Raw genomic sequence first — 21,100 nt, forward strand, 5'->3', positions numbered from 1 at the left:
TTGTTTGTTAGCTCTGGACGTTCTAATTTGTAGTCCTAAAATAAAGATGTTTTATTCTTTTTAAAATATTCCATTACTGATTTACTAATTTTTCTAAATAAGAAGAAAACTAAATCTAACAACTTCCCCCAAACCATCAAACAACCCTGGTATTTGGCCCATCTGCTTCCATCTATAAATCTGTGAGAGCTCCTCGAAACTTATAAAAACAAGAAAGTCATGTGACACTGCAACAATATTTGTTTTGTGGTTGCAGCAACGGAGGGTTTGCTAATATCCAGCATAACATTTTATTGAAAATCTTAACTATATGCTTGGGCTTCAAAATAGGTTTCAATGGGTATTTACTGATTGGACCATAAAGGAGGACTTTTTATGGTCAAGGATCTGTCTTGACACAGTGCTGCACGGCATTGCAGTAGATCTATGTTTACGCCAGAATAATGAAGTGGCAGAAATAGCCCTGTGACACATTTTAGCAGTAAAAGGTCCCAAAAAACCTCAATGCCACTTTTTTTGAGACTTTTTTTATGCCAAAAATGCCAGACAAAACCAGTGATAAAACACCTCTACAGACTATAGATTATGATTCTAGCTTGAAAGCCTGTTGGGAGGTTCAAGAGAAAAAACAGCCTGATCATATGATGTTCAGCTAAGGTTAACCTACCTGTTGCAATGCAGTAATGTAGTGAGCCCTAAATCTGAAACCACCAATCTTGATCTACTTCCTTAATGGATCCACCCTAGGCAGTGAGCAGTAACTGATCAATGATCGCTCCCTTTAACAAAGTGCAAATCAGAAAGAGAAAGACAAAACTGTACAAAATATGAGAATAGTCACCTGAGGCAGGTCACAACAAAGAGAGGAAAAAAAGACTAATTCATAAAATGGTAGAGTAGTTTGAACAAAAGCCAAAGTTAGAATATTATAAAAAACAATGATCAGAGTAACAAGCAAAGTACGGGGCCAACTGAAAAGAATTTCATAGACAGCAACCTAGGAAGAGTAGGCAGGACTTTTAGGTGATCAAAGAGCCCCAATCTCAATAGTGATTTTGCCAGAACTCTGAGATCCAGACAACACAGGGAGCAGATGAGTAATATGAGGAACTGTGAGTCACAGTGGATTATGAACTAGAGATAAGCCCGGAGGAAAGAGCTGGCTGTGGTACTTAATCAAGACAAACAACATAGCCAGCTAAACCTGTGTTCATAATGTACAACAGTACAATCGGTACCTCCTCAGCAGCATACCACAGACAGAGGATAATACTGACATGGATGTGTCACTGTTGTCTGAAATTGAAATTTGCTTTTGTATTGCTTCATAATATCCTGTAAAACATGTCATACATTTACTTCACATGTTGCAAAGGAACAGTTTTGTTTTTGTATATATATATTTATGCAACATCCCCCACTGGGGCCTAGCCTTTTCTTGGGGCCTGGAGACAGCCGGGACCCGGAATACCTGAGTGGCTGGCGGTAGGTAACGTGCCTTGACAAAAGGTAGAAAGCTGGGGCTGCAGTTGGAGATGGAACCACAGGAATGGATATTCAGCCTGGATGCAAGGGCAGGCTGGGAGGAAGCTGTGTCCTAGTAGGATGCTTCAGCTTGTCCTTTGTTGCTTCAGATATCACCCTTGAAGGTAGGGTGATAACCCTTTCTCTCACTAACTAACTCTGCAGAGCTTCTCAGGCAGTGAGCTGAGCTCTGGCTACACTCTGACCAACTGGTCTGATCTGGTCTGTCTGACTGCACTGACTGACTGACACTAACTAGTCTGTTCAGACTCCTTGGTCTGACTGAGCTCTAGAACTTTCCTGACCAGAGGTTTTATTACTCCCACTGGTCAGGTGGTGGTTCCTCCTCCAATCGCATTCCAGCTCACAGATTCAATATATAACACATGTGATTGGTGAACACAGATTACATCACATAAAGAATGAACTCCTGCCTTACCAGGCAGACTCTACCGCTGCATTGTTCCCCTGTGTTATGTAGTGACCTGCTGTGGGGTTGATCAGATCCTACAAAGGCTGTAAGCTACATGGTGGGGTGTATTTGTAACAACCCCTCTGCCTTGCATTGGCAGGGGTGTTGCATATTATATATATATATATATATATATATATATATATATATATATATACACACTGTGGGGAATTGCTCTGGTAGTTGACAGGTAGCAGTGCAGGAAGCAGTGACACACGCAGGTTTAAAAGTCCAACTTAAGTGTTTATTCACACTTGCAAAACAGAACACAAATTCAGCCTTGGCTTAGGCACATGCAAAAACATTATAAAAGTAATTCCTGCCCGGCTAGGCGCTGTCTAATACATTTTGAGGACCCTAGCTATCCGGGTACCAGGCTGCCTGGCACACGCTCTTGGCCAGCAGCAAGACAGGAGACCCTCAGTTACCTTTGCTGTGAGAATGCAATCTCCCTTTCAGCTCTCCAGGTAGGGCCTCTCCTACTGCTTCTGGCCTGCAGACTAAATCAGGCCCTAACGAGGCCTGTGACCTGCACCTGTGGGCTATACAAAAGCCCAGGACCGAAGCCCGGGTGGAGTAGGAGTCCCACTACCAGCCTACCCCTACTCCATAATAAGCAGGCCCAGTACGGACATTACCAATGTGTCTGTGTTAGCTAGGCCAACACAGACAAAACAGACTATTCCTGCTTATCATGTCTGCATTAACCCTTGGGTTACTGCAGACAAACCCAGGGCTTTTACCACCAGCATTTCATCTGCCTGTAAGACAGATAGCGGTTTTCCCACACAACACCTCTCACTTTCTCACATACCCTCCCCCTCAGTTCAGACCCACCGGGGCGAACTCCTGACATTAAGCAATGCGTTCGGGACAAGGCATCCGCATTGCCCTGTAGCTTCCCGGCTCTGTGCTCCACCATGAAACTGAAATTTTGGAGGGACAAGAACCACCTAGTGACCCTGGCATTCTTCTCCTTAGTTCTACTCATCCACGTGAGAGGAGAGTGGTCAGTTATGAGACGGAACTGTCGTCCCAGCAAGTAGTACCGTAGGGACTCTAATGCCCACTTTATCGCCAGACATTCCTTCTCTACGATACTGTAATTTTTTTCAGCTGGCGTGAGCTTCCTGCTCAGGTAAGTAATGGAGTGTTCCTCGCCATTCACCTCCTGAGACAGGACAGCTCCCAGTCCTACATCTGACGCATCCGTCTGCACAATAAACTCTTTCTTGAAGTTTGGCGCAATGAGGATGGGAGATCCACACAACGCAGACTTCAATGCCTGAAAAGCACCTTCTGCTTGTTCATTCCACCGCACCATGACAGGCCTTTTACCCTTCAGCAGGTCTGTCAGGGGAGCGGACATGGTGGCAAAGTTTGGTATAAACCGTCTGTAGTACCCTACAATGCCCAGGAATGCCCTGACTTGCTTTGTGCTCACTGGTTGAGGCCAACCCTGTATAGCGTCAATCTTGTTGATCTGAGGTTTAATTATACCTCGACCGATCACATACCCCAAATAGTGTGTCTCCTCCATTCCCAGCGCACACTTCTTGGGGTTTGCAGTCAGGCCCGCTGCCCTTAGAGAGTTCACTACGGCCTGTACCTTGGCCAAGTGACTCGCCCAGTCTTGGCGGTAGATGATAATGTCATCTAGATAGGCGGAGGCGTATCTCCTATGTGGCTTTAACACTATGTCCATTAACCGTTGAAAGGTAGCGGGGGCCCCATGAAGCCCAAACGGTAATACAACATAGTGAAAAAGGCCCTCAGGGGTGATAAAGGCTGTCTTTTCTTTAGCCCTATCTGTCAGGGGTACCTGCCAATATCCTTTAGTTAGATCCAGGGTGGTGAAGTACCGAGCACCCCCTAGTCTCTCAATAAGCTCGTCCACCCGGGGCATGGGATAGGCATTCAATTTTCTAAAATCGTTGCAAAATCGCAACGTCCCATCCGGTTTGGGAATTAGAACAATTGGACTGGCCCACTCACTTTTGGACTCCTCAATAACCCCTAGCTTCAGCATCTTCTGTACCTCCTCTGATATGGCTTGTCTACGAGCTTCAGGGACTCTGTACGGCCTTAATCTTACCCTTACCCCTGGCTCAGTGACAATGTCATGTTTAATTACAGATGTGTAGCCTGGCAACTCTGAGAACACATCTGTATTTCTCGCTGTTGCTCTTTGGTAAGGGTATCGGCTATTCGCAGTTCTGCCTCCGGCACAGGCTTATCTGCAGCCTGTGAGGGTATCGCAGGAGGTGGACTAGCCAGAACCATCTCTGTATGCAGACTCTCTCTGTCTTTCCAGGCCTTCAACAGATTTACATGATAAGTCTGCTCGGGTTTTCTCCGTCCGGGCTGACGTATCCTGTAGTTCACCTCTCCTATTTTTTCTATAACCTCATACGGTCCTTGCCATTTAGCGAGAAACTTACTTTCTACAGTGGGGACTAGCACCAACACACGATCACCGGGACTAAAGCTCCTTACTTTTGCTGACCTGTTATAAACCCGGCTTTGAGTTCTTTGTGCCTCCTCCATATGCTCTTTGACAATGGGCATGACGGCTGCCACCCTGTCCTGCATATCTGCGATATGGTCTATTACACTTTTGTGGGGGGTGGGCTCTTGTTCCCATGTCTCCTTGGCTATGTCCAGGAGACCCCTGGGATGTCTGCCATACACTAACTCAAACGGTGAGAACCCAGTAGAGGCTTGTGGGACCTCTCGGATGGCGAACATTAAATTTGGCAATAGTACATCCCAGTCCTTCCCATCCTTGTTTACCACCTTTTTTAGCATACTCTTTAAAGTTTTGTTGAACCGTTCTACCAATCCATCCGTCTGAGGATGGTACACAGAGGTGCGTAACTGTTTAATATTAAAGAGCCGACATAGCTCCTTGGTGACTTTTGACATAAAAGGAGTCCCCTGATCTGTGAGGATCTCCTTGGGAAGTCCCACCCGGCAGAACATGGCAAACAACTCTTTAGCAATTAGTTTTGCAGAGGTGTGCCGCAGTGGGATGGCCTCAGGATATCGGGTAGCATAGTCCATGACTACCAGGATATGCTGATGCCTCCGAGCAGATTTAACTAAAGGACCGACCAAATCCATGGCGACCCTTTCAAAGGGTACCTCAATAATGGCAGAGGTACCAACGGACTTCGAAAGTGTACCATGGGAGCATGCAATTGACAATCAGGGCAAGTTTCACAATACCTTTTTACCCTATCATATACTACTGGCCAGTAAAAACGCTGCAAGATGCGTTCCAGAGTTTTTGTGGTACCTAGGTGCCCTCCCATCACATGCTTATGTGCAAGGTCTAACACCATCTGACGATATGGCTGAGGTACCATTAACTGCTCCCGGGTTTCACCGTGGACCTTATCAATGCGGTACAATAACTCCTGATTTACCACCACACGAGGGAACAACTTATCCGCACCTGGGTGCTGAGGTACGCCATTAATTTCTACCACATTTTCTCTGGCGCGGACCAGAGTGGGGTCCTGGAGTTGGGCAGTACCAAAGTTGTCACGGGATACCTCCAAATCAGACAACTGCGGTCCTGTCACTACCTCCTCAGTTTCGCCTGCCATAACATCTAGGGGAAACATTACACTTCCATCTTCTGTGGCGGTCACCCCTACGGCAGGAACTCCAGAGTCTGGGTCATCAGGCTCGGCTTCAGAGATCTGACCAGACAACACAGGAGAACAACCCCCCAACTCTTGGTTTCCCCGCCATAGAGTCCAGAACATGGGGAAGTCCCGTCCCAAGATAAGGTCATGGGGCAAGTTCTTGACAACCGCTGCCTCATGTAGTGTCTCTCCACAAGAGGTCTGGAAGTTAATAACTGTGGTGGGGTAGTCCTTTACGTCCCCATGGATGCACAGGACTCCAATTGTGCGCCCTGTGACCGCCTTGGGGTCTGTGAGGGACCCATTAATCAAGGTCACCCGACTGCCTGAGTCCAGCAGGGCCAACGCTGGATGCCCTGCCACAGTCACCCGGCACAGGTGGCGCTCATCAGCAGAGTCGGGGCTAGTAGCTGTGTAGACAGGGGCAGCATAGAGAGAAACCCTTCTGGCGGAACTGCAGTCCATGGGCTCTGAGGAATTGGGGCAATGGGCTGCAATATGACCTGGCTCATGGCAGGTCCAACAGGTGGGAGCCTCCCCCCTCCTCCTCCCCTGGGGTACTTCCCGGACATTGGGCGTTGTCCTGCCCCGGGAATTTGTGGGTGACAAGACCTTCCGTGCCTTAAGGCCTGTCTTGGTATAAGGGGCTTTCTTTGTTAGGGCCTGAGTGGCATAAAACCTCTCCACCAACCCCACCAGCGCATCGGCATCAGACGGGTCCCCGTGTCCCACCCATTGTTGGATCTCACCCGGCAAGGCCCTCAGGAAACGGTCCAAAACAACCTTCTCGACCATCTGGGCTGGGGTTGAGGTCTCCGGCTGAAGCCACTTGCGGACCAAGTGAACAAGTTGGTGCATCTGCCCCCTCGGTGGTAGTGCCTCCTGGTATCTCCAGCTATTCACTCTTTGAGCGCGTAGATGCTGATCCACTCCTAGTCGGGCCAAGATCTCTGCCTTTACCTTGGAGTAGTCCCGGGCATACTCCTCGCTCAGGTCGTAGTATGCCTGCTGGGGATCAGCGACGAGGAAGGGGGCCAACACCTCTGCCCAGTGTTGCTGTGGCAACCTCTCTCGGGTGGCCACCCTCTCAAAGCCTGTCAGATAGGCCTCCACATCATCCTCGGCGGTCATCTTGGTCATAGCTTTGCGGACCTCTTTCCTGGCGTCCTTCACCGTCATTGCTGGGACAGTCCTTTGCTGAGCAGCGGTCAGGGCTGTTATCTGCTGGAGCAGCAATCTGTTTGTCTCTTGCTGCTGCACGTTGGACTGGACAAGCTGCTTGATTAACTCCTCCATGGCTGTGGCTTGCAGCTTCAGTGCTGTCAACTTCCAGGACATGCACTAGTGTATACTTCACTGCACTTTGCCCGCTCCAATCCACCATATGTGGGGAATTGCTCTGGTAGTTGACAGGTAGCAGTGCAGGAAGCAGTGACACACGCAGGTTTAAGAGTCCAACTTAAGTGTTTATTCACACTTGCAAAACAGAACACAAATTCAGCCTTGGCTTAGGCACATGCAAAAACATTATAAAAGTAATTCCTGCCCGGCTAGGCGCTGTCTAATACATTTTGAGGACCCTAGCTATCCGGGTACCAGGCTGCCTGGCACACGCTCTTGGCCAGCAGCAAGACAGGAGACCCTCAGTTACCTTTGCTGTGAGAATGCAATCTCCCTTTCAGCTCTCCAGGTAGGGCCTCTCCTACTGCTTCTGGCCTGCAGACTAAATCAGGCCCTAACGAGGCCTGTGACCTGCACCTGTGGGCTATACAAAAGCCCAGGACCGAAGCCCGGGTGGAGTAGGAGTCCCACTACCAGCCTACCCCTACTCCATAATAAGCAGGCCCAGTATGGACATTACCAATGTGTCTGTGTTAGCTAGGCCAACACAGACAAAACAGACTATTCCTGCTTATCATGTCTGCATTAACCCTTGGGTTACTGCAGACAAACCCAGGGCTTTTACCACCAGCATTTCATCTGCCTGTAAGACAGATAGCGGTTTTCCCACACAACACCTCTCACTTTCTCACAATACATAAAAATTCTGCATAAAGTAATGATTTAAAATAATATCATCTTAACATTTTGATGTTCCTTTGTTATTCCTCCTTGAAAGGTATGTATGATCAAATTGACAATTGAGCATTAACATAATTTTTTTTTATCAAAAAAAGATTTGTCTTACAGTCTGAAACTCTTATAACTGGTTGGACACCATCAGACTGTGTAGAGACATTCCCCTTAATTGTAAAAAAAAAAACGGTCATCAGTGACCACCCGACCCCCTTTCACAAACCTCACACAGTACATTTTACGTGTCTTTATACATGTTCTACTGATGACTCTTTTTCAGTCATGGTGGTGGGAGAGCTGCAGTTTACAGTCAAGCCGCTGTCACTTACACTGCTAAGCCTTTGGAAGAGAATTCCTTTGGGAGGGATGAGCAGAACGGTGCATTTCTCCTCATACAGCTAGTGTAATTCTCAATCCCCATCTTCCTGAGGGAGTGGTTAATGATGTAGCAGTTACACACAACCATTGCCAGCAAGGAAGTGTGTGGCATCTCCTACCCCTAATAATATTCTCTGGAAAAGTAAATGGAGTTATTTTTGTCTGTAGTTTAATATTATCATAGTATAGTTTATAAGGTTGAAAAAAGACGCAAGTCCATCAAGTCCAAACTAAGAATTAAGCAAATGTTTTTCTCCATAACCCAAGATATTTTTCTTTGTACCCATGTACAAAGAGTCCACCATAATAACCTCCTGTTGGCACGTTCTCTTTAATGTTCAGTTAAATTTCTCAAAGGAATAAAAGGAAAACAATACAACAGAGTGATAAAATATGACTGCATGGTTAAATGTTTTTGCAAACAGAAATCTTGATTAAAAATGTACATTCTGTGCTGTTAACCCCTTAACGCTCCGCGCCGTAGCTCTACGGCGCAGAGGTATAGGGAGTGTATGCAGAGGGCTCACGGGCTGAGTCCTCTTCATACAAAGGTGGGGGTTGTTGCATATTGCAGCAAACCCCCACCGCTAATAACCGCGGTCGGTGCTTGCACCGATGGCGGCTATTAACCCTTTCATTGCCGCCGGCAAGGTCACACGGGCGCCGCCATATTTATTACGATCGCCGCGCCCCCGAACGTCATCGGGGGGCGGCAATCGGTTGCCATGGTAGTCTCGGGTCTTCGTTTGACCCGACGCTATCTGGCTTCTGCAGATTCGTTACAATGAGCCAGTGGCTCATTGTAATGAATGAGCTGCAAAAATGCTATATATTGCAATACAGAATTATTGCAGTATATGGTAGGAACGATCTGACCATCTGACCATCTAGGCTAGATGGTCTAAGAAATAGTGGAAAAAAAAAAAGGAAAAAAAAAAGGTTTAAAAAAGAAAAAAAAAAAAATATATTAAAAATTCAAATCACCCCCCTTTCGCTAGAACTGATATAAAACCTAAAAATCACAGACACATTAGGTATCGCCACGTCCAAAAATGCCCGATCTATCAAAATATAAAAACGGTTAGGGCCGTAGGTGACCTCCGAGACGGGAAATGGCGCCCAAATGTCCGAAATGTGACTTTTACACCTTTTTACGTCACATAAAAAAATGGAATAAAAAATTATCAAAATGTCGCACAGACCTCAAAATGGTAGCAATGCAAACGTCGGCTCATTTTGCAAAAAATGACACTTCACACAGCTACTTGCACCAAAGTATGAAAAAGTTATTAGCTTTAGAATATGACAAAATCTTTTTTTCTTTTTTGTACACATTTGTTTAATTTTTGAAAATGTATTAAAACACAATAAAATCTATACAAATTTGGTATCACCGCGATCGCACCGAACCAAAGAATAAAGTAGGCGTGTTATTTGGAGCGAAGAGTGAAAGTCGTAAAAACTGAGCCCACAAGAACGTGACTTTTTAAAAATTTTTCCACATTTGGAATTTTTTTCAGCTTCGCAGTACACGGCATGTTAAAATAAATAACATTACGGGAAAGTAAAATTTGTTATGCACAAAATAAGCCCTCACACAGGTCTGTACACGTAAAAATGAAAAAGTTATGGATTTTTGAAGGTGGAGTGCGAGAAATGAGCGAAAAAACCCTGCGTCCTTAAGGGGTTAATGGTCTATTATTTTAATCAAAGTGGAAATACTTCCTATCTACAATATAAAGATTATTTTATACCACTTTTAAAGCATAACATTATAGGATCTCCATTTGCTTCTCCAGTATTTTTATCTATAATTAAATAATTGTTTGAAATGATTATTAAAACATATACATTTTTTTACACTGGTGCCCACACCAATGCAAGATTTTCCAATTTAAAAAAAATCTGTCAGCTGCAGTACCTATTTCCAAAAATGTTTCTCCTCTTAAATGAAGAACATGTTGTACTTTTTACTAGGTCTAAACTTGACCTTCCTAATTTATTTGGCCTTGTCACACTGTTGGTGCATAATTAACATTGTCATTCTATGCAAATTTACATGACCTTAAGCGGGTCATGTTCCCTATAGATGTCTGTCTTTAGTCAAATACATAGCTTTTTTTTTTTTTTATAAAACTAGGAAGTTATTAACACAATTTAGGTCTGGAGAATATATTTACACAATCAGAATAGACAGTTTTCTTGTTTTTAATGGCCGGCTGTTATATAAACGAAGCTTGAAAGTGTTTGTTATAGTTGCTCGTTAACCCATATCTTATATATCAGTTAAAGAAATAGCTACAAAACTCTGATTTTCAAAAGTTTTTAACTTTGACCGTACATTATTTCTTTTCAATAAGTCTGCATGGAATCTAACATTTCAAATATTTAATTTAACCATTCAGTACTACTTTCACATTGATCCATAATACAGACAGAGAAGGAGAAAAAGAATATGATTATGACATTTGAAGGCAATAAGAACTTATAAATTACATTCTAGCATATGTCTAACTGAAAGCACCTCTAATGCTAAGTGTAGCATTTAGGAAATAATACATGCAAGGATTGGCTATAATAGGTTATAAAACTCCCCAGCTGGGTCATTATTTAGTCAATCAGAAGTAGAAATGCAAGGTGTTATTGCAATTTTTTTTTGTTATTAAAAACCAGTAGCAAAAAAATAAGTAAATATATTTTCCCCTTGCTTTCTGTTTCTCCATTTGCTCGCTTGCTCAGCAGGTATCTATAATGATTTGAGCATTGTATTTTTATGCCATTAGCGAAACCCTTTTATGTCCAACAGGTTTATGACTTGTTCTGTACAAATCTACATTTTCTTTATATTAGTCTATGGAGGACAAGTATCTTAGTTTTTTTTCTTTGGTATTCCATTGGTGTTTAATTGAGACTTTTGTCTTTTTTGCTTCTTGTGTATCATGTAGTTTTTCTTGTGTTAAATGTTTTGTTTTTCCTTTCCTGGCAGGCGCACATTTTGGCTTCTTTTTGAGACTTTTTGTTGCAAATGTCTCAAATCCACATAGACACAAGCCAGTGAGGGGGTTATATGCAGGAGTGGAAATACTGTACATTTTGGATTTGAGGCTGTGTCCTGCATTTTTATGAACTCTAATAATAATAATAATTAATTATAATAATAATCTTCATATAGCACCATCAAATTCCGTAGCACTTTACAAATCATAGGGGACATATACAAATGTAATATTACATTACACAGTACAAAAAGTCATATGGAACAATAGGCGTGAGGGCCCTGTTCACAAGAGCTTACAGTCTGAGGATGAGGGGTGACACGAGCTTATAGACTATGAGAATGAGGGGGTTGACAGAAGAGGTAAAAAGAGATTGCATAATGGTCCAGCCATTCTTTATAAGGGAACAATACAAGGTGTTAAGGGTGAGGTTACACTTTGCGTTTTAGTTGCCTTTTCATTGTGTTTTGAAAAGACATTAAAACAGCTGAGCACAGGTGATTTGCCTTATTACATTACTGTTAAAATTAGCATTTACTAAACGCACATGTTAATGCATTGTTAACTTATATGTTAACATTGTTTTTACATAGCATTTTGTAAACCCAAATGTTTACAGTAATGTAATTAGGCAAATCACCTCTCTTCAGTTGTTTTAATGTCTTGTAATGTAAAGCAACTGAAACACCATGTGTGACCTTACCCTTAGGAGTAACCAATAAAAAAATGTAAATGCAAAAATATATTAATTTTAAAAATATAGGTTAATATGCTAAATTTTGAACATTTAAAGCATGTGAAACAATTCCAATTTACATGTTAAAACAGGGTCCATGAAAAAAAATCCTTCCTTTGCACCTGCCCTGGACTAGATGCAAAATTGCGCAAAAATAAGCAATCAAAGTGATATATAATTGAAAAGTTGCATGGAACATCTGGAAAATACATAAGATACATAAGGCACTGCGCAAGGTGCAGACCAAGGTGTACTTAAAAAACACCAGCAGTGAAAAGTCGCAAAAACCACAAATGTTGCAAAAATGAGACTATTAAACTAGGATTAATAAAAATATGTGTCACGGGTGGTCCCGCGATCCCTGTCTAGGATCGCAGATGCACCCGTGCCTCTCCATGTTCCAGTGGCTGGTTGCACTCACCTCCCCCGGCTCCAGCGGCGTCCTCCGCAGCTGCCGTGGCTCGGCGCACACGTCCCAGTCTCCTAGGGCGCGTGCGCCGGCTCGCTAAGGTTTAAAGGGCCAGCGCGCCAATAATTGCCGCTGGCCTGATTTAAATTCTAGCATTTTCCTATTGCTCTTGCCAGATCTTCATACTTCCCTGAAGCGAAAGCTCCTGTGATTCCTGCGTTCCTGTGTGCCAGTCTGTTCCTGTGGTCCTGCGTTCCTGTGTGCCAGTCCGTTCCTGTGGTCCTGCGTTCCTGTGTGCCAGTCCGTTCCTGTGGTCCTGCGTTCCTGTGTGCCAGTCCATTCCTGTGGTCCTGCGTTCCTGTGTGCCAGTCGGTCCCAGAGGTCCTGCGTTCCTGTGTGCCAACTCCTGCAATTCGTGACGTGAGTCCTGGTGTGCCTTTCAGTGCTATTCTCCTCCTGTCACTCCATGTACAGACTGTCTCCTGTATTACTACCTTGGCAGCCACCGCGGGCTAGTCGCACCTGTGGAACAACCTGGTGGTTACCCGCTGCAGCAAGTCCATCCCGCTTTGCGGCGGAACACAAGGTTCCACTTGGACTCCAGTCCCAGGTCGGCTAGTACCACCTCCCGCGGTGGTCCAGAGGGTCCACATTCTCCCCCTATGAGTTCATCTATGCAATACAAAAGTTTAGAATATTTTTATAGTAAGTTTCTTACTTTGACCAGTCAATGGACTCATTCTGGGAATTAAGCATTGTTATACAATAAGCAGGTTATTGATATAGCCATTACTTGGAAATGAAGAATTACCAAATAATAATCAGAATGTATTCTAAGGACATGATTTAACTGTGAAATTCATAGTAATCATTACAACAATAATACGTTCCAATTTTGATTTTTCTTGCAGTTGTGGTTAAAGTCATAAGATAATTGTTTTCCATTCATGATGCATTTTTTGCATAGTCTTTCTAGAGAGAATGGACTTAATCACCAGTACACATGAAAAGCAACATGGTGGAGATTCTAAGAGGTTCCAACCTCATAGTAATACTGTCACAGCACTAGAATTGAAATCTATGCATGGTATGGGGTCTGTGGCCAAAAGGACAAATATTGCAACAATTACATGAAAAACTACTACCCCCCATCCTAAAGTTCTTTTTTGCATAAAAAGTCAGAAAATAGGTTTGTGTGCTTGTTTGTTAATGACGACTAGGGAATTTTTACACAAAACAGATTCACTAATAATAGGCTCAGTGGAGGATCTCTTTTAGCATCTAGCATCCTTACATTAAAACTAATTTTTATAGGATCATTTTGCAAAACATGAGGCAATAGAAGTCCAAATGTTTATTTTAAGAATCCTTAATTTTCCCATAACCTATACTGGATAATTTATTATTGCAAATAATCCATCATTATATTTTAAAGCATAACTGTATAGCTATAGTGACGTTATAAAATTATTATTTGTAATTACACATTTGAAAATAGAATGATGCAGAACAGAATGAAGGAACTGATAGGGAACAGGTGAGATCTTGTACCTACTATTCCGTGCAGGAGACCTCTTTATCCACTGTCTTGGCACACATCCAGCTCTGCTACATACATAGAAAGAGCTCTGTCACATGACCTCCTCCTCTGTGAGCAGGGAGCAGCAGCTCCTACCCTCCCAGGAGTCCATAAAATTTGTAGATTTGTTTATACTACGGCTTCCAGGGCTTATCAGCAGGGGGAGGGGAAATGGCTATTGCAGCTCTGAGGTAATCTGAGGAGGATAGCAAAGAAACTGCTGAATTTAGGTAACAAAGATAATATGTAAAGTTGTTTTACATCCCAAGAACTATTGATTTGTGGAAATAAATATAAATATTTAAATATATGTAAGGCAGTTACTATAAATGCTAATCGTAGTATCAATTAATCATTTCTAACTATTAAAAGCTGCAGGTAGTGTTTGATTTCTACATTTTATTGATTGTTCATACAACACAATAGAGTTGCAAATACAACAAACATATGCAAATTCATAAAAATAACCACTTGCCTTCCACTATACAAATGTATACATCACAGTATACATCACATGCATTACATGACTGGCATTTAAGTGAGTTTCTGTATATACATACAGAAGCTCATTAAGATTCACACACTTGTGAGGTCACACTGCACCCCTATTGATGTCACAGGGAATCCCAGCTCTGACTTAGAGCTGCCAAGGTCCCCCTATCACTTCGCTAAGGTTTCCCAGTGACTTAACTCCAACTGCTTAAGGGATTTCCTCTGCTTTAATATTGGCATATTTTTGCAAAAAAATACTCTTGCAAAACAGTCTACACACATTGCGTGTGGATTTGCCACATACCAAATCCTCAGCACATACAGTTGCATTTTTGTGACAGACATTACATACAGACATTGGAGAAAAAAATCTGCATCAGAAACGACTTACAGATTTTTTACCTTAGGAAGATAAGTTCCATGTCATTCATTGTAATGTGAAATAGCAAAATCACTGCATTTTACACTCAGAAACCCCAGACACCATTCAAATTAATCGCGAGGAAAATGTCCACAGCAAACATTTGGTAAAGTAAATAAAATTTAGAAAAAGTTTCATAAAAAGTAACAGTCCATACTGTTAGTTATAACTTATTCTCTTAGTCTCTGCATCCATGCAAAGCAGAAGTGCCAAACTGTTCTAAGGATAAGCTGGGGCACAAATGCATCAGATAATAATATGATTCCTGGAGTCGTGGCACAGGGATCACACAACCTTGGTTGTGGGTTTTATCCCTTATACAGCAGCAATGTAGTATATGCGGTTTATCAAAATCCAATACACACACTGTGGAAACCATTTCTGGAATTATGACCCACAGCATGCCATTTTACTGCTGCACGTCCTGGTGCAGAATTCAAGCTTTGGCATTCAAAGGTTGAGCTCTTCCCTGTGCCACGGCGAAATCCCAGCATAAAACTGCATCCAAAACTAGATGTATTATACAAATTGAAACTTTTAAAAACTTTTTGAGTAACAATTTCACACGTACTGTATATGAACTTAAAATATACCTTATGAAATTCAATGGAAAACATGCATTATATTTTTCATGCATGCGCTGCAAGAAGATCAGATGAAAATATCAAACACAACTTTGATGACAATGGGACTGAAAGTTGCATAGCGCTAGGATAGCACAATTTCCTAAATTAACCCCATTGGGTGGCAACCTTTACAAAATTGGGCACTTTGAGGGTGTTTTAAATGTTTGGTTTACTACAACATGTGTAATGGCAGTTTTGTGCTAAAAAACAGAAATAGAAATAGCTTCCAAAATCCTTAATGAGCACCTCTTGTGCCAAGCCAAACTAGAAAATAAATGATATAAATAATATCAGTTTACAAAGTATAATGGTATGGTTTATAAAACAATTTTGTCTCTGAACCTGTTTAAACTCTTAAAAAGTGTATAAAAATGGAAATATGTGTAATTTTCTCCTTTTTTCCTTCAATAATCAAAAATATATTATGGTATGCACAATCTAATTGCATAAAAAAATAGTCTGTGTCTTTAATTAGGTGCCATTTAAATAGGTTCATTGCTAAAACTGAAAAATTAGCACGGTAAGAAAAGAGGTAATCACTCTGGTCATTAAGTGGTTAAGACATGCATATTGTACAAACAATACATTCATATTATACCGGTAACCCTAATACCCTCATTGGCAGAGAGAGAAAAATAATAATATAAATAATATATAAAATGATAGTGGAGGGGATTTGCAAGCTCTGTGCAGTTCTGCAGAAACTGTGAGCGCTACATAGATAAAGGAATTATTATTATTAATTCAAAAATAAAAAATAATCAATGGGTAAATAAGTAGATCTCTGGTTTTACTAATGTATGTCCCTGATGTGTTCCCAGAGTCTTTCATATTATTTAATTCTAAGCGACAGATTAGAACATTGCCTGATAGATATGGGGGGGATCATCACTTCCCCATTTTCTAATTATTCAACCATATGACTGCTGCATTACCTTAATAACTTTTATGGAACCCTGGATCAAAATTAATGGACTCCCTTTAATAGGGAAACAAAAAGAGCAATGGGCAGAAATAGTTTTTGACAACATTATCAGTTTCTTTTTTAACGATATTGTTAAATATCATAACTTTACTTTTCTGTATTTTTAATGCTCTGTCTTTACAAGTAAGTTCTACTGTCTTTATTTTTAACGGTAACAGCAAATGTCATGACTGGTAACAATACAGTACAAAGCCTACTGCTTTTCCGACACTGCAAAAAGAAAATTCAACAGTTCATGCAAACCCCAACTATTACAGTAAATATGTGAAGTAAACTCACAGGTTAACGATAATGTCTCATCAACCTGTCACATTTTTCCTCTTGGAATGTGAGATAAAAGTTAGCTGCAAGATCTATGACTTATCATACCTTGCCTTGTGCTCCTTACTGTCCTAAACTTCCTATAAGATTGACACCAGCTCATAATTTAGACAACTTTATCCATTTTCCAAAATCTTCCTCTTAAATAAGTTAGACACCTGTAATTCTTTTTAAAGGGATACAACCACTGCAACTAGATTTTTAGATATGCATTTCAAATCTATAAAAGCTGTAGACAATAATATTTTTGATACAGCTAAATAAAGACAAGAGAAAATCATTTTGCTTCCTTCATATATTCAGATATTGAAAAGGAAAGGAAACATTTTCCTATGTCATCCTCTATGTACAGTTCTGTCATATGATATTATCCTTGGGATGTGTATATTGAAATAAAAGATATTACTCACGAATACAATACATAATTATAAGCACAATGGGGGAAGGTTATTAAGGCTGGTGTACCAGCTTTTATATTCGCCAGCTTACGACATGTCGGATATACTAAGCGGACCCGCCTCATGCATCAGAATTAATTCTATGCCAGATCTGGCCTTTTATAGACTGCACTTTAACCTACACCAGGAATCTTCTCCCTACAACCCAATGACTACTTTTCAAAAAAAGTGGTTTAGAGGTGACAAGAGGGAAAGAAGCAACCCCATTCCCGGCGTGTGCCAGGAATTGCAAATTTTTCCTGTCTTTTATGTCATGATATTTTCCCTTATTATCTTTTAGTCTTATAGAATATGACAAATGCTGCAGTCACTTCTTTACACTTTGCTTTAGTGGGCATCCTGGCAGTAGGACCAAGCATTCCTACATGACAAGCCTTTCCTGTATAATACAATCACATCCTAATACCACATTCAGCATACAATATCATATGTAGTTCACAAGTTTGACACAAAATTTCACTCATTGTAAGTATTCCACTTCAAAAACAAATCAATCCTTCACGTGGAGGGTTATGCAAAAACAACAAGACTTTCTCTAGTACCTAGAGAAGGAGGGGCAGAGCAGATTGCTATTCATTTTTAGGGGCGGCATTGTAATATAACTTATTTATATGTACAAATATTTGTTTATTCTGGGTTTGGGAACTGTGATTAGTGGACCCATTAAATTCCTGTCCTGCTGGAACTAATTGTGTGTGTTAACTCTCTAAATGCTGCTGTCAAAGTCACCAGCATTAATAAAACTACTGCGCCATTACTAACATGCCAGCAGTGTTGCGTGTCACCATTTTGGGAAAGGCCATCGTTCCTGATGAGGTCATAGAGGATCAAAGGGCAGCACCAAGATCAGTGCTCGCATGTAGTGTAGCAATTTAAATTCTCCCGGTAGACAAAGTTTATACAGTGCCAGAATGGTTTGCGGATGCTAACACTAACTTTGCTGTTCAGATGCACTCAACACTATTTAGGAGTCTAGTTAGTTGACTTAAAAAATAAAAAACAGCTGCTCTATAATATGCCATGCATGTGACATGTTTTGTGAATTTAGTAATAACTAGAGATGAGCGAGCACTAAAATGCTCGGGTGCTCGTTATTCGAGACAAACTTTTCCAGATGCTCGAGTGCTCGTCTCGAATAACGAGCCCCATTGAAGTCAATGGGAGACCCGAGCATTTTTCAAAGGGACCATGGTTCGGGAATAAAATGTGTTATTTAATTGAAAAAGAATGTCTCCTGATAAGTTAGCAGATGTATGCAAACATCTGCAATCTATTCTTCACTGTTCCGTGCGTATATTATCTCCCGACAAGTTAGCAGATGTGAAGAACAGTGAAGAATAGAATAAAAACAGTGAACACAGGATGATTTAAGTGAAAAACGCAGTGAAAAACACAGTGAAGAATAGATTACAGATGTTCTGCACATCTGCTTACTTGTCGGGGTGATACGTAGAGATGAGCGAACATGCTCGTCCGAGCTTGATGCTCGGTCGAGCATTAGGGTACTCGAAACTGCTCGTTACTCGGACGAATACTTCGCCCGCTCGAGAAAATGGCAGCTCCCGCCGTTTTGCTTTTTGGCGGCCAGAAACAGAGCCAATCACAAGCCAGGAGACTCTGCACTCCACCCAGCATGACGTGGTACCCTTACACGTCGATAGCAGTGGTTGGCTGGCCAGATCAGGTGACCCTGGGATAGACTAGCCGCTGGCCGCGCTGCTCGGATCATTCTGTCTCTGGATGCCGCTAGGGAGAGAGCTGCTGCTGGTCAGGGAAAGCGTTAGGGTGTTCTATTAGCTTACTGTTAGGCAGGAGTGATTCTCAAAGAACCCAACAGCCCTTCTTAGGGCTACAATAACGTTCTACTTTTTTTATTTTAATTTGCATCTTTTACCATTTTGTGAGGAATTAGCAGGGGGACTTGCTACCGTTGTGTTTAGCTCTTAGTGGCACACATATCCATAGCAAAGACCGAAGTGGGAAAATTCAGTAGGGGTTGGATTTCTATTAGGCAATAACTCAGTGTCATCTCATCTGGCATAGTAGTGTGCTTCCTTTGATACTTGGCTAGAAAATAGCCATAGGAGAATACAAACAGCTTCTTGAAGCCTACAGTAGCGTTCTATATATTTGATTTCTGGTTGATCTGCTGGTGGCTGTAGTTTCTGCAGTGCATGTACTTGCCAATTCTGAGCAATTTGTAGTGAGACTTGCGACCGCTGTGTTCTGCGCTTAGTGGCGCACATATCCATAGCAAAGGCCGAAGTGGCAAAATTCAGTAGGGGTTGGATTTCTATTAGGCAATAACTCAGTGTCATCTCATCTGGCATAGTAGTGTGCTTCCTTTGATACTTGGCTAGAAAATAGCCATAGGAGAATACAAACAGCTTCTTGAAGCCTACAGTAGCGTTCTATATATTTGATTTCTGGTTGATCTGCTGGTGGCTGTAGTTTCTGCAGTGCATGTACTTGCCAATTCTGAGCAATTTGTAGTGAGACTTGCGACCGCTGTGTTCTGCGCTTAGTGGCGCACATATCCATAGCAAAGGCCGAAGTGGCAAAATTCAGTAGGGGTTGGATTTCTATTAGGCAATAACTCAGTGTCATCTCATCTGGCATAGTAGTGTGCTTCCTTTGATACTTGGCTAGAAAATAGCCATAGGAGAATACAAACAGCTTCTTGAAGCCTACAGTAGCGTTCTATATATTTGATTTCTGGTTGATCTGCTGGTGGCTGTAGTTTCTGCAGTGCATGTACTTGCCAATTCTGAGCAATTTGTAGTGAGACTTGCGACCGCTGTGTTCTGCGCTTAGTGGCGCACATATCCATAGCAAAGGCCGAAGTGGCAAAATTCAGTAGGGGTTGGATTTCTATTAGGCAATAACTCAGTGTCATCTCATCTGGCATAGTAGTGTGCTTCCTTTGATACTTGGCTAGAAAATAGCCATAGGAGAATACAAACAGCTTCTTGAAGCCTACAGTAGCGTTCTATATATTTGATTTCTGGTTGATCTGCTGGTGGCTGTAGTTTCTGCAGTGCATGTACTTGCCAATTCTGAGCAATTTGTAGTGAGACTTGCGACCGCTGTGTTCTGCGCTTAGTGGCGCACATATCCATAGCAAAGGCCGAAGTGGCAAAATTCAGTAGGGGTTGGATTTCTATTAGGCAATAACTCAGTGTCATCTCATCTGGCATAGTAGTGTGCTTCCTTTGATACTTGGCTAGAAAATAGCCATAGCAATAGGATAGGATTGTTTGGTTTTAAAAACTCAAAAAAAAACAAAAAACACAAAAAAAAAAAAAACACAAAAAAACACCAAAAAAAACAAAAAGAAGTAAAAAAAAAAAAAAAGTTATAACTCTCATTTTAAAAATGTTTAACCCGAGGGCTAGGGGTAGAGGACGAGGGCGGGGACGTGGGCGTCCAACTACTGCAGGGGTCAGAGGCCGTGGTCCTGGGCGGGGTGAGACACCACCTGCTGATGAGGGAGCAGGGGAACGCCGCAGAGCTACACTCCCTAGGTTCATGTCTGAAGTTACTGGGACTCGTGGTAGAGCACTGTTGAGGCCAGAACAGTGCGAACAGGTGATGTCGTGGATTGCTGACAATGCTTCGAGCAATTTGTCCACCACCAGTCAGTCTTCCACGCAGTCCACCCATGTCACCGAAATCCCCACTCCTCCAGCTCCTGCACCTCAGCCTCCTCCCCCCCAGTCTGCCCCCTCCCAGGAAAATTTGGCATTTGAACCGGCATACTCTGAGGAACTGTTTTCTGGACCCTTCCCACAGTCACAAACCACTTGTCCGGTTGCTGCTGAGCAATTTTCCGATGCCCAGGTTTTCCACCAGTCACAGTCTGTGGGTGATGATGACCTTCTTGACGTAGTGGAAGTGTGTAAAGAGGTGTCCGACGATGAGGAGACACGGTTGTCAGACAGTGGGGAAGTTGTTGTCAGGGCAGGAAGTCCGAG

The 21,100-nt window shown here is 42.2% G+C and overlaps 1 protein-coding gene across 14 annotated transcripts in view; it reads right to left on the reverse strand.

Moving 5' to 3' along the window:
* TENM2 (teneurin transmembrane protein 2) overlaps positions 1 to 21,100 on the reverse strand; it is a 1,545,179-nt gene that overhangs the window by 1,350,020 nt on the left and 174,059 nt on the right. The window contains exon 1 of one of the 14 annotated variants that reach the window (XM_072145942.1): positions 13,800 to 13,821. The exons of the other annotated variants lie outside the window; for them this stretch is intronic. The gene's annotated coding sequence lies outside the window, so the exon portion shown is untranslated. Of the gene's footprint in view, positions 1 to 13,799; positions 13,822 to 21,100 lie in introns of those variants that run through there. 14 annotated transcript variants of the gene reach the window in all.

This window comes from Engystomops pustulosus, chromosome 4 (assembly GCF_040894005.1).
Source record: "Engystomops pustulosus chromosome 4, aEngPut4.maternal, whole genome shotgun sequence".
NCBI lineage: Eukaryota > Metazoa > Chordata > Amphibia > Anura > Leptodactylidae > Engystomops > Engystomops pustulosus.